At 35.6% G+C, this 14,921-nt stretch overlaps 1 protein-coding gene across 4 annotated transcripts in view; it reads left to right on the top strand.

Moving 5' to 3' along the window:
• Nucleotides 1-14,921, top strand: part of NRG3 (neuregulin 3) — a 1,079,958-nt gene that overhangs the window by 730,245 nt on the left and 334,792 nt on the right. The window lies entirely within an intron of this gene.

Below are 14,921 nucleotides of genomic sequence, written 5' to 3'. Positions count from 1 at the left end.
AATAGTACTATGAAGCTGTGGAAAGGAATAAAACACTGATATATCCTACAACATGGGTGAGTCTCTAAATCATCACCGAAGTGAAGTAAGAAAGACACAAATGGACAAATAGTGTATCAGTACATTTACATGAACTATCTAGAATAAATAAACTCATAGAGATAGGAAGCAGAATCGAGGTTACTTGAGCTGGGGTTGAGGGAGAAATGAGGAGATATTATTTAAAGAGTACAGAGTTTCTGTTTGAAGTCGTGAAAAATCTTGGTAATGGATGATGGTGGTGCTAACACAACATTCTGAATGTGATTATGCCACTGAAGTATACACTTAAAAATGGGTAAATTGAGACATTCTGTGTGATTTATATGTTGCCATAATAAAAAAAATCTATCATAGACTTGGGAATAATAAAAGTACTGGAAGGTAAAGCATTCAGCAAGATATGCTAACATATCCTCCTTCTTGAAGAAGGAGTCCTCGAGAGATTAGTATAAACTATGAAGCTTTTTACTAAGAAAGTCAAATGGGAATTCAAAATGATGATAGAATTGTCTTATAAAATTGCTTTCAACATAGGAACTTCATGAGAAGCAAAATCATCTACTCTTCTCTCCATCCTTCATTGAGGGAGTTAGGTGTTTACAATGTATTGAATATGGTTAGTCAACTGGATTTTCGGCCAATCGAATTCTGCAATATAAAAATAAATTGAGTAATATGTGCATAGTAATGCTATCTTTTAGAAACAATTTCTTGACCTATATTAATGGTTACAACTAGAGAAAATATAGACACCAATCTGGTCAGTGAGAAAAAGAGGACTTTTTTGCAAGTGTGTAAATTCCTAAATGAAATATTTCACCAGTGAGCAAAAGACATGAGGAAAGACAGACGTTTTTCTTAGCTACCGTAGAACTTTTTATGCAAGTTGCCCCCAAATGGACATCCTCCTGAAGTAGAGTTTCCTACTGCTGGATGAGGGCTGGAATCGGTGAAAGATTGGTTATACAATCCCTAGGTGGAGTGTTTTGCGTTCAGATTGGAGATTTGGATTAAAAATGGATTTTGAAAGTTCTTCACTGGCCATAATTTCATTATGTTGGAGGATTTAAAACTGAGATAGTAGGATTCTCTCTGTGACCAAACACAATTAAAACTGAAGGAATCTTCAAAGGTAGGTTTGAGGATGGGATTAGAAAATAGAATGAGGCAGATTCTCTCAGAAAGGCTTTGCCTCTAGGGCAGACTCGATCTAATTCTCCCTCTTTGTCAGTGAAAAGATATGGGAAGAGAGGCTTTTAAGCAGATATTCCAATGGTGGATGGAATTCTGCAAGAACCAACACCAAAGGAATCCCATAGAATATTTTTTTCTATTTCAGCTTCTAGAAACTGCCCCAAAGAGAACTCACAGAACAAGGTGCAATTCACCCTCTTTTTGAGCAGCCCTAAGAAGCAGCAGGACTGTCAAACACCAGGCCTGAGCCCCAAGATAGGGAGTGAGGAATTCCTTCAGCGAGTGTGGAATTCCAGGTTTACCAGCCTAACCCCCTGGGCCTGTTCTAGTGCATGTCTCAAGAAAAGGATTTGAACTCCACATCTCAGGTTAACTGGAGACTAGAATAAAATGGGAGGAGTTGGAGAGTAAAAAAAATCAGAGAAAAACAAATAAATCGTACAACTCTAAACATAGCCTTGAGCAATCACGCTTTTGAGTATTTACCAAATAGAGTTGAAAATGAATATCCACACAAAAGCCTGCATGCAAATATTTATAGCAGATTTAGTCATAATTGGCAAAACTGGGAGCAATCAAAATATCCTCCAATAGGTGAACAGATAAACAAACTGTGGTCCATCCATTCAATGGAATACTATTCAATGATAAAAATGAATGAACTATCAAGCCATTTAAAGACAGAGGGGAAGCTTAGATTCATATCTCTAAATGAAAAAAGCCCATTTGAAAAAGCTGCATACTGTATGATTGTAACTCTGTGACATTCTAGAGAAGGCAAAAAATGATAAAGACAATAAAAAGATCAGTGGTTGCCAGGGATTGAGGTGAGAGAGGGATGAGGAAGCAGAGCCCAGAAGGTTTTCAGAGCAGTAAAACTATTTTATATGAAATGGTAATGATGGATACATGACATGATACATTTTTGAAAACCCACAAGGTAAAACCTAATGTAAACTATAGACTTTAGTTAAAATATTGCATTAATATTGGTTCCTCAATTGTAACAAGTGTAGCACACTAATGCAAGGTATTAATAATAGAGGGGGCTGGCGGAAGGAGAGAGGGGGTATATAGAAACTTTGTATTTAGAGTTCAATTTTTCTATAAACCTAAAACTGCTCATTTGTTCTATAAGACAAAGGCTATTAATTAAAAAATTATAAAGAACCACTTTTAAGAAATAATAGTGATATGAAAATCCTATTAACGTAGGGCTAAGGAAACAGATGGCTGTGAAACCCGGTAAGGAGAAATAGATGGCTTTTGCTTCATTTTGTTTTTCTTTTCCTCATAAAAATAGTAGCACTTCCTCATGAATAAATTCTGGGTCATAAGACAAAGTCAAAAGAAGATATGTCCATTATAATCCTATCACCCAAACAGAGCAACTGTTCATATTCGGATAATTTCCTTCCAATTATTTTCAATGCAAGAATTTTCAGTTGAAAATAGTTTCAATGGCCAACTTTATATTTAATTTTCATATGAATCCTAAATATTTCCCTAGGTTATTTAAAAGCGTTCCAAAACACAATTTTAATAGGTATATATTATTCCTTAAGTAGATGTATGTTAACTTATTCTTCTATCTTCCATTTGTTGGACAATGAACTTTTCTTCTCCTATTTTTTGCTATGAAAAAAGTTTAAAAACCACATTTTTGTTCACTTTTTTCTCTGAATTGTACTACCATTTGCAATGAAATTATTAGGCACAGATACAAGCAAGGGTTTTAATCTATAATGTTGTGATTAGTTTTCCGATTGCACTCAGATAAGTAAAGACAGTGCCTGACATTTTAGCACCTCCCTGAGGCAGTATTTTGGGAGTTACTATAGCCTTCCCTTCGGGATAAAGTCTGGGATTTAGTCATTCATCTGGCTCCTGAGAAAGAAAACCTAAAGCACTCTGCAGAAAGTTATTAATCAATCCTCCCAACTCTCTAGTGAGAGAGAGAGGTAGAAATATCTCCACTGTAGAGTTGACTAAGAAACGTCATTAATTGACACGACAGACACAGATTTAAATCCCACAGATGCAGAAAAGAGAGCTTTCCTGGGAAATGATTATTATTTCTCCTAAATTGGGTTCACCTATTTTCTGAGGTTTCTTGGAAGCTTCCTGGGCTGTTGCATCATCATGTCCATTGTCTCTCTATCTATGAGCACATGAGAATCCTGGGTTCAGAATTCTTCCATTAGCCCTACTTGGTCTCCAGGCAGAAATCTTTGTGTGCATGAGTCTCTACAACCTCAAAACAATGATTGTGTTTATAAATATTGGAGGTTTTTTTTTTAATGTTGCGTCCAATTTCCCTTCAGCCTTTACTTCCAATAGATTGGCATATCATCAGAAGGCTTCAACCCTTTATGGACGGTCCAGTCAAGAGTTGAAATTCATTTCTATATTGGCACAAAGATTCTCATTAGATTTCACACATAGCCTTGGAAGGATTTGATTCATGTGCTCTTTTCATTTATTTTTTATTTGGAGATCATTTCAAACCTAACGGAAATTTTCAAAATTAAAAATATTGTGAAGAATCCCCATATGGTCTTTATCCAGATTCATCTATATTGATAACATTTTATCCCATTCACTTTATCATTTGTTCTCAATTTCTCCTCTACCCTAGGTAGGTACATAGACAAATAGATGTATAGTTTTTTTTCTACTAGGTTGATGCCATTTTACCCTTATATATTTGAGTGTTTATTTCTTTCCTGGTGCTATGGTGAGGCAGCTTCTCCATGTGAAAATCCAGAGATGCCCCTTTGTGAAAAATCACCTCTGGGAGGATGGTGTATACAGAGAACCATTTCAGGGACTTGGGGATAAAATCTGCCTGCATTTATTTAAATGATACTTCCAGTGGCTCTCTTGAATGCACCAGTGATTATGTGACTGTATCGTAGATTTTATACCTCCATGTGGTTCTCTTTTCCTGGAGTGCTCTTTTCCATTGCTAGTCCTGCTTCCTGAATATATTTACTCATATTTCAAAGATCTGTTCAAATATCCTACCTTTGTGGCTTTCTATGAAATTCTCCCAAGGAAAATTTGTTTTACAACAACTCATATCATATTATTATAATTTGCCCCTGAATATTCTTTTCTGTCAATGCTGAGCTTCTCAAAAGGGAGAGACTATGCAGTATAATGTTATTTTCCTTTTTATCCAGCAATTGTTATAGCAGGTAGCAATTAATGGTATATTTAGGTACTCAAAAAACTTTGAATTGAACTAATATCAGTCATTTGTCTTTATCTATTTACATCGTTAAAATTACTTATTTTGTTAATCTTTTAACAAAGAAATCTTACTTTACTTCTCCTCTTGGTTAGTTTAATGCCTTTCAGTTGAGTTCTTTCTCTCTTCAAGCTGTTGGGATAGTTGTTTGAATCAAAATTTACCCAGTTATAAATGCTTTGAGCTGCAATACTAGAAAATATGTGGATATGTTAATATGTTAATATGTGGATATACATGGTTTAGGGTCAAGTGTAATAACTTATTGAATTAATCAATTTGTCAGATTTGTTCTTATCTTTTTATTCTGTCATCCACAGGCTTTTCACCTCATAGTCATAATATAATCACATCTATATTTTTATAGCACATGTTTAAGGGAAAGAGGAAAAGTTCTGTGTGGAAAGAAGGAGTTCATTTTTATTTGTATCTTCCAGATTTTTGCCTATATCTACTTTCCTCAAAGTGAGTCACAAAAATACACTGTTCTAGTTTGCTAGCTGCTGAAATGTGATATACTAGAAATAGAATGGCTTTTAAAAAGGGGAATTTATTAACTTGCAGGTTTACAGTTCTTGGGTCATGAAAATATCCCAATTAAAGCAAGTCTATAAAAATGTCCAAATTAAAGCACCAACAAGAGGTTACTTTCACTCAAGAAAGGCCAATGAAGTTCAGAGTTTCTCTCTGAACTGGAAAGTCACATAGAAACTATAGCAACATTTGCTAGCTTTCTCTCCAGGCTTCTTGCTCCATGAAGCTCCCTGAGGGGTATTTTCCTTCTTCATCTCCAAAGGTCTCTGGCTGCATGGGCTATCGTGGTTCTGGTGGCTCTGTTGCTCTCTCCAAAATGTTTCCTCTTTTAAAGGATTCCAATAAACTAATCAAGACCCACTTGGAATGGGTGGAGTCACATCTCCCACTAATCAAAGGTTAATACGTACAATTGGGGGTGTCACATCTCCGTGGAAAAAACCTAATTAAGTTTCTAATTTATAGTACTGAATAGGGATTAAAAGAAATGGCTGCCTCCACAAATTGGATTAAATTAAAACATGGCTTTTCTAGGGTATATAATCCTTTCAAACCAGCACATATACTCAGTGGCAAGAGGGGCTGGGAAAGAGAATATTTGGTATAAAAAAATGGAATTTCCATGATTACATTAAGCTAATCATTATTCAACTCTTTACTGGGCCCATTATCATCATAAACCCAACCAAGTTTCTATTAAGAAGGGGAGGGAATACCTCTTGGGTTAGAAGTAACACAATCTTCCACAGAGCTGAAAGGCCTCTTCATTCTGATAAACCAACTTTTAAAACATAGTCATGAGTCAATCGTTTCATTGCAGTGACCCAATCTTAGGTCTCAAACATTCCCTTAGAGTTGGAAGAGTCAGAGGATGTTTGACTAGACCCAGCTGTTAGAAGAAGCAGATAAAAGTGTAGCATCGTTAACCATTGTCTGGAGTTGTGAGAAGAGAGGGAAAAGACACATTCTACAGAGATAATTAGTATTTCTGAGCTCTAGTATGGTTTTGCAGAGTGGCCCAATAATCTAGGGATGGAAACATTCAGGTGTACAAGCATCAGGAGTATGTCAGCAGGCTGGTGTTTAATAGCGTTGGTCTCTTAACAAGCTTAACCAAAGTCTGTTCCATGGAGTGCCCTTTCGACTGGAAGTTATGAGAAAAATGGCGAGTGTTGTCACAATGGGGAGTGATGTTATTTGGATTTATGAATGTGCCAATATGCATAGCTAATTCTAAGAGGAGGTTGTAGAAATCACTATGTTCTTAAATTCACTTGATCATAGAATCTTTTTCCAGAGAATTTCATAAACTCAATTAAGCCAAATACATTTCAGTAAATGTTGTCCTAATTTGAAGATCTGGCAAGAAACAGGTGGGGGCTCAATCTGACAAAAAGATCCTGGATTTCCAGCCAGGTTAGGAAAAAACTGAAACACTGGGACAAAGCAATTTCAGTGATCAGAACATGGGCACAAGGAGTGAATGGGTCATAAAACCCAACTGGTTGACAAAGCATTAGCAGAAAGGATGCTTGATGTTGGATCATCTGAGCCCTGGTCTAGGAGTCATGCAAATCTCCAAATTACAGAAGGAATTATCCAAGAATAATCCATGCTCAAGGTAATGATGGATTCTTTTCCTCTTGGAAGGTTGCATTGAAGAGGGTGTTCAGTTAAAGTTGAATGACCTGTTTAAAGCAGGATTGGGGAGAGGAAGAACAAAGTACAGAGGCTCGACAGTACATATGTACAAATGTGTTTAAATATATTGTACATTCATGTATGCATCACACATAAAAAAGGAAATCCTGGGGTTCTTTATTTCTTATCCCTTGTATGATCCTAAAATGTTTATAGATTATTACAAACAGCATGACTAGTTTCAAGATAAATTGGGAGATTCATATAAAAAGCTCAGATAAAAATAGGCTTATTCAATATTTTCAGAGACCCCATGGAGTGGACCCAGAAGAGAGTCAAATCTTTCTCCCTAATACCTAAAGATCTCTTATCTCTTATTTAGAAGAATACACTCAAGAAGTCTGACAGAAATCAGCCTGTTTTTAGGTATTCTATTCTAAAAACAAGGTGAATCATCAGAAAGTACTTTGGAGAAAGTGTAAGGAACCACTAAATAACATCATGTTTTTAGTCAACACTCTTTAATTAGTCGTTTGTCTTCAATCTACTAAGTAGCTGGAGGATGGATAGAGTTCTGTGTGTTATAATGTTAAATTGTTATCCATTGTAGGGGACAGAAGACAAGGGAAACAATTAGAAGCACCTTTCTATAAATGGGGTTTGGGTGAGGAGTGAAAATATGGACACTGGTGACCAGTTCACTTTGAGAGAGTCATGAATATATGAATTGATATGAATTGATCCAGAACTTTCTTCTTAACAAAATTATAATTAGCATGTTTGTCTTTGAACATCATAAAGGTAATCACAAGATCACTTAAAAAAAAAAAAAACTTGAAGCAAAGACCTGAATCAGCATGGCTTTATATGCAATTTAGAGATATGAATCTTAGTTCAGAGAGGCCAGGATAATGCATGAGACCTTAGCTTCTCTGGCATCTCTTACTTTTTCATTTGGTGTCTCTTCTGTTTGTCCCATGATGTCTATTTTAGTTCACGTTTTTCTTACATCAGAACCTACATACTAATTTTGAAGGGTTCTATTCTCAGCAACTCAAGCAATTCAAACTTGAATAAATTTCTAAAAGTCCAGTGGTAACAAAACCAAGAACTTTGGTCTTGCTTTAACCACTTCTGCTATTTTTTCCATTCTGCAGAATTACATGTCCATGCTGGAGTTGCTGGGGTGTTTTTCACATTCCTTCAGATGGAGCCTTCTGAATTGGCTGTAGAGCTAAAGAAACCTCCTTCTGCTGGGTTGGAAGGAGAATCTTGTCCTTTAGTGAGGAAATCCATAACGTTTCTTGTAGCATAACATAAGCATTTCAAAAAAAATTTAGAACTTAGACTGTCCTGTTCCCCTTTCCCCTTCCTTCGCAAACGATACAGCCCTGAAGCCATAAAATGGGGCAGGACAAAGTATGTTCCCAGGTTGGTTGAGTGGGAAAGTGCCGCGGTCCAGCCGCAGCAGAGGGAACGGGCTTGAAGGTGTGGAGGGTCGTCGGCGGGAGAAGAACACCAAGAGACAGCTTAGAGAATTTTTTTCTGAGAAGAGTTGCTTAGATTTATTTTTGCTTAACTGATTTTATACCCTTATTCTTGGCAAGAAAACAGGTATCACAGGATCATGGTTGTGTCATGGCTTACATTTTAGGTAAAGTTACAGGTTCAGGGAAGCAAAGCGAAAGTACACGTTCTGATTTTTTTAGGAACATTTACACAAGATTTTAATAGCGCCAAGATATTGGCTTAAACCGCAGACATTGTGTTTGCACTTTTCTGAGTTTAGACTTTCTGTTCCTATTATTCTACAGGTGAGGCTATATGTCAAGACCTATTTTAATCTGGTTAAAGGTTAGCTTGTTTTGATTAAAAGGTTACATTGTTCACTTAGATTTTTTATTGTTTCATAGCAATGGACTGGCGCCGTGGTGGGGGAGTAAATTTCCAGGATGGCTCAATGCAGGGTTTTTTAATTGTAAGTGTTTACTCTCTATGGGATACTTTTCTGTGACTTGTTCTAAAAGCACTTTTGCCTGCTGCATCTGCAGCATGACTTGCTTAATGGGGGTATCCCAACCTAATTTTTCCCAAATAGTCATTAATAAAGTTTTGCAATTTGTACAATTTGTATCATTTTTTCCAATTCTTTTGCTTTCTGATTCGTTTTGATATAATGCTTGGAGCACAACCAGCAACAAGAAACACACAATTAGTGTTATTAATCCCAGTATTTTTCTATTACACCATTTTATGCCTCGTCCTCTTTTGGGGCGTTGAAGGCCTTGCCACCACCCTTCCTTCCAGGGAACCTTGTCAAACCGGGGAGGAAAAAGAGGACGCGGCAGGAAAGAAGATTCAGATGGACAAGGACTGGACTTTGGAGCCTTAGTGGAAAGAGTGATCCTATGCAGAGGATGGGGCACCAGTCCAGGACACCTGATCTGAAAGGGATGAGGACAGTTCTACATGTGGTGGGGGTTTGGTGCAGAGCATCAAAATCCTAGCAGAGTAAGGGCATTTTTGAGGTGGCAACAATGAAGATTGGACACATATAGAAAAACTGATCTCTAAGTAATATCTTAAGGGTAGTGGAAGCCATTACAATATCGGAAAGGAGAAAACTAGGATGAATCCTGTGGTGTGGGATTGGACTTGGAGCTATTGATCTGAACTCATGGTTTTCAACATATGTAGTTGTAAATGGAAATAAATATAAATGTGTGTGTGTGTGTGTGTGTGTGCGTGCATGTTTGTGTACATTCTCTAGATGTGTTAACTGAGAATGCTTGGGAGAAGTGACACTCCAGATCTTGGCTTCTAAATATCATTCTCTCAAAAAAAACCAGAGTGCCTTGAAATGGATGATTCTAGGATTTGAGCAAAGTACATGATAATCCTGGAATATTTTTTGTTCCAGAAAGAAAGGAAGTTCTCAAAGAATGATAAGGACCTATTAAAAAATCATAGAGGCCTGTTAAGAAGTGTGTAAGTGTGTGTGTGTGTGTGTGTGTGTAGAGGGTGGCTCCCAGTGGCCAAATCTGGGACAAATTCAGCACCATAAAAATAATGATAGTAGCAAATAACTAATTAATATAATAAAATAAACAATGAATCCATTTTGAAACAAATCGATAAGTGGATGACATAAATATTGAAGATATTGAACATCAACAGGATATTTGCATAATTTCAGAGTACCCTCCCACAAAATATTTTTATAATTCAAATGGAAAGAGTAAATTCATAGTTGATAAGCTTGTCAGACATGACCTTAATCAAGTAATCAATGTGAACATGATGAGTGATGGGAGAAATCAAAGCTGTGCACCAACTAATAGGATACAGTTGGCTAGAAAGAAGACAATATCACTCCTTGTTTTAGTTTATTAAAGCTGCTGAAATATATTATATCAGAAACAGAGCGGTTTTTAAAAGGGAATTTATTAAATTGTAAGCTTGGAGTTCTAAAGCCATGAAAATACCACATTAAGGTATTTTTTATATTTTATATTTAATATATATAATTTCATATTTAATATATAAAATATATTTTATATTTTTACCTTCACTCAAGAAAGGCTGATACTATCTGGAATATCTCTGTCAGCTGGGAAAGCACATGGTTGGCATCTGCTGGAAACTTTGGCTTCTTTAACACCAGCATACTTCTTTAACACCTAACATGGAGCTAAGCGTGAGGAAACATCAAAAAATAAAAAGCAAAAACAAATTAAGAGATGAACAAAATTACTGGTCTATAATCTTCAGATGTGTCAAAGTCACAAGAAGCCAAGAAAAATATGAAGAAATGCCCTGAATGTAAGAAAACTAAAGAAATACAACAGATAAGTGCAATGCTTAATCCTCAATTGTATCTTCTTGCTACAAAGGACATTATTGGGCCAATTGGTAAAACCTGAATGCGGTCTGAGGATTGAATAATAGGGATGTAGTAGCGTTAATTTCTTAATATTGATCATTGTTTTATGAACATGTAGGAAAATATACTTATTTGTAGGAAGTTTACAATTGCTTTAAAGTAACAAAAGAAAACTAGAGGAGAAGGGAAAAAAAGAAATAAGAACCCTGAATTAAATACTTGCATCCTATATAAGTGTTATCCCTGGATGAAAGACTCTTCCTTCAGATGCTACTGCTGCAATTTCTTCAGTAGAGTTTTATAGTAGCAACACACCCATTTCCCACATTATTTTCACAGGTGACACTGTTCTATGTATGCTACATCTAGGTTGGAGGTGTGGAATTAGGTTAAACACAAGATGATTAGACAGACTTACTTTCGGGGTTTGGGTTCTGTTTTGGATAGATGTGCTGTCATAAACTAAACAATACATTATATTGTACTCTGCCCTTGGAAATATTTTGGTCATCTCTAAAATGCTCACTCTTAAAGACAGCCATTACTAACACAGTCTTGCACATGGCCAAACTGACCTGGAGGCTGAAATGAATTGCAACTAATGCTCCAGCTGGTGCTTCTGAATTATGCCAAAGACTGCATCTCATCCGTTGCTGCGAATCACTTCTTGCCAGACACCTGAATTCTGAGCATCCAAAATCACACTCCAAGGGATCCCTGAAATCAGATTTAAAAAAAAAAATCTGCTTTCATGTAACCATAACCTTAGTGAGCCAGTCAAAATGAAACGTTTTGTTTGGAAATATTCCCTTGAGTTCTGTTGTTTCCATATGAAAGAAATAAATTCAATAATCTACTAGTTAGTATCTGTTTATGTATGGAGACTTTAAACTGAAAATAGGCAACATTTCCCCATCCAAAGAGTGAATCTGGTAATTGTGAAGCCAGTCACCCACATACTTTGCCAGTTGCAACTATTGTAGAAAGCTGATAGGATATTTAGTTGGAAGGATATTGGGATAGCTTGTCTCTTTCCATTTTGGGTGAAGTTATTCAAAGCTACCAGAAGTTATGAACTTCTTAGCACTTCCATTGACAAGTTGTCATTTGAACCAAAGCCTCTCGTTAGCTTTTCTCAGTTCTAGTAATTTCATGGTCATAGTCAAAAGAGTCTCCACACTTTAATTCATTGATGACCCACTTTTGATTACTAAAACACTGGAGGTGTAGTCATTTAAGCCACTAGACCTCATTTCTAAAGAGCAAGTTAACACTGGACTCCATGGCAATCTTTCTCAGGATGGCTTTCTGAGTTCTGAGTCCTACCAATATTTTACCCTGAACTGGCTTCTAGAATCAGGGAGTTTTCTCCAGGGGCTGAACGAGAGTGGATTCTTTAGCTCATCTTTGCATCTAGACTGAAGAACTAATAGAAATACAGTGAGGGCAACTTTTCTCCATTCCCTGAAGATGGATGTATTAAGTATTAACTAACTAGGTGTTTGCAAAATACTTTCAAGTAACAAATGCAATGAAAGTGCTAAATATAATTATTATAAAAGTATTACAAAATCATTTAGATGAGTCATTTGAAAGGTTCTTCATTAAACACGATTAGATATTATGTTTATTAATTCATTAAGTTCTACTTCAAATGCCAGATAAAGAAAATGCATTATTAATATGCCATAGACTAAACGGAATAATGTCACACAGACATTATTTTTAAATTGCCTTGCAAGTATTAGCTAATTCATGCTTACTGTTGTTTCAAGGACTGCTTTATGATTTAATGGGAACTGTTACAGTAGTTTTATTTGCCATAAAGCAAAATCCTTACTTCGAAAACTGAACTCTTCTTAAATTTTTCAATCTGTCATTTTTGTTTGTTTGTTTGAAGTAATGTAGGTTTATTATAAAATATAGATACATATGAATATGAAAATAAAAATCATTGGTAATCATTAACCTACCCAGAAATAATGTATGTTAAAATTTTAGAATTTTTCACTTCAGCCTCTAGCCCTCTCTTTCTGCACTTGTGTGTGTGTGTCTGTGTGTGTGTGTGTGTGTGTGTGTGTGTGCTTCTTTCACACAGTTGGAGTCTTAATTTATAGAATATCGAATATATCACATATTTGCTTAAAAATATTAAACACGTCACCCTTCCCACACTGTTTATGGTCTTGAAATACTATTTATCACTTTAAAAGCAGAATTCATTCTTTTATTCTGTGTCTGGTGTATAAGATTTATGCATCATCGAACATTTTAATAACAAATAATAAAGACTCTGAAAGACTGCAATGACTCATCAGTAGTACTTGTAAGCCATTTTAAAGCCAAATCCCTAATAAAGTCAGAAGCTGACTAGCCAAATGTTGGGTAAGTAGAACATTAATAAGGATAGTAACTATAATAGATAGAAACATATCAAATATGTGTAAAAACCCATGAATTTGTAATGCAAAAATAATTGCTCCTTTATCATTGCAATTTGCTTATGAATCAACTCATTTTTTGTATTAGTGAATAGAAAAATCCAAGCCTTTATCCTGTTTTCTTCTTTTCTTTTCTTTTATGTGCGATACTCACAGATAGCACCAAATAATAAGGGGAGGAAGGTTCTCTTTATAGGAGTATTCCAGGGACCAGTGAGAAAGAGCTAATGCATTTAGAATGTCATCATATTGTAACTCAACATGAATTAATACATCTAGTCTTTGATTATTGATAGCTACTAATATCAAAAAAAGAGAGAAAAGAAGCATTATGGTGGAAGAATGCAAGTCACCTGTGAATTAGCCTTGATTATGAATATATGAAAATTGTTTTGATCAAACCTCTAGATCCAACTAGTGATTTAAAGAAATACAGAACATAGTCTATATTAGATGAAACCATGGATAAAATAAGCAAAATAAAACTGTGGTAAACTTGCAGGGAGGAGGGGTTAAGTACCTGGTTTCTCCAACAAATATATTGACGAGAGAGAGATAAAGAGAAACAAAAGAAAAAGACAAAGACCTACAAGCTAAAAGGAGCTTAAAGAGAAAGATGATTCAATTGCAATGTGTGAAATTGTTGAGTCCTAATTCAAAAAAAAGAAGCAATCTTCATCAATGCTGACATTTATGAAACAATTAGAAATGTGAACATCTTACTGGGTATTCGATTATTTAAGTAATTATTATTATTTTTTCCATGAAATAATGGGCTGGAGAGATGAATAGGTGATTAGTTGGATAATGGAAGGATAGATGATAGAGAGAGAGATAATTTGTCATTAAGGAGGTTCTGAAATATGTATGAGTGAAATAATGTGAAGTTACTTTAACATAATTGGGAGGGCAAGAAGAAGAGACAAGATTGTCTGTGATTGTTGACTAGCAAAATGATCCTTGAAGGTATGATTGTTAAAATATCCCATGGTGTGGATAATAATCTATTATTGCTTATTTCTTATTAAGTCAACCACAAGCTCTAAGACCTACAAACTGCGTAACTGGGAAAACATTTGAATCCATCTAGAATTTTTGTGTTCCAATTATATTACCTTCTCCCCCAAAGCTATTGGTATTCTAAACACTGCTTATTCAGCAATATTACTTCCTTCCATCAGTACGAAATGGCCCGGACTACATTGCAGAATCCTTTTCCAGTTTTCTAGTCTACCCCTGAGTTTAATCTTGGGTTCTATTCTGTGTGAATCAGTTCCCTGCATTTGCTCTGTTCCTTTTACATTTCATTTCTTTGTGTGTTCTTTCCTTCTTTTGTGTGAGTATTTCCCAAATATCTGATCCTTAATTAACCATTTATAATGAAAGGCATTCAAACACTGATTTGAAACACTGGATATTAGAGGGGTTTGCCAATTGGATTTCAACGGTGCTAGGTTTTTTTCTCTTTGGCTGGTCCATTGGCAACAATAAAAAATTAAGTTACTTAGCTGCCAGTTTCCCAGAAGCTGACAGAGGGAGCTGGACTTAGGTTAGAACTATGAGTATATAGTGCTCCTTATACAAATTTTATGTCACCCAACTTTTCAGCATCACCTGCTTACAAAGGTGCCTGATCCTTTGCAGGTTTCTTGTACAGGACGAGCTTGCTTCCTGGTGGTTTCCTTCTCTACATGCTTATATGTTAGGGTTCTAAGTTGTTAGCTTCCTAAGTCAGTTGTCACTGGAAATGTTCCAGCTTCCAAACTACCTTCGACATCCCTGTGGGTTCACCTTTATCCTTGAGAGCTGATGCCTTTTCATTTTTTATTGTTATTTTAAGTTAGGTATCAAGCCTTTATAGGTAATTTTCAGAAAAATAAATAAATAAAATAAAATCATGACTCACAGTATGTTAAAGATTTTATTTAACACA

Source organism: Tamandua tetradactyla, chromosome 13, assembly GCF_023851605.1.
Source record: "Tamandua tetradactyla isolate mTamTet1 chromosome 13, mTamTet1.pri, whole genome shotgun sequence".
NCBI lineage: Eukaryota > Metazoa > Chordata > Mammalia > Pilosa > Myrmecophagidae > Tamandua > Tamandua tetradactyla.
Note: the sequence above shows the minus strand (reverse complement) of the source record. Positions and strands in the feature narration are given on the sequence as shown.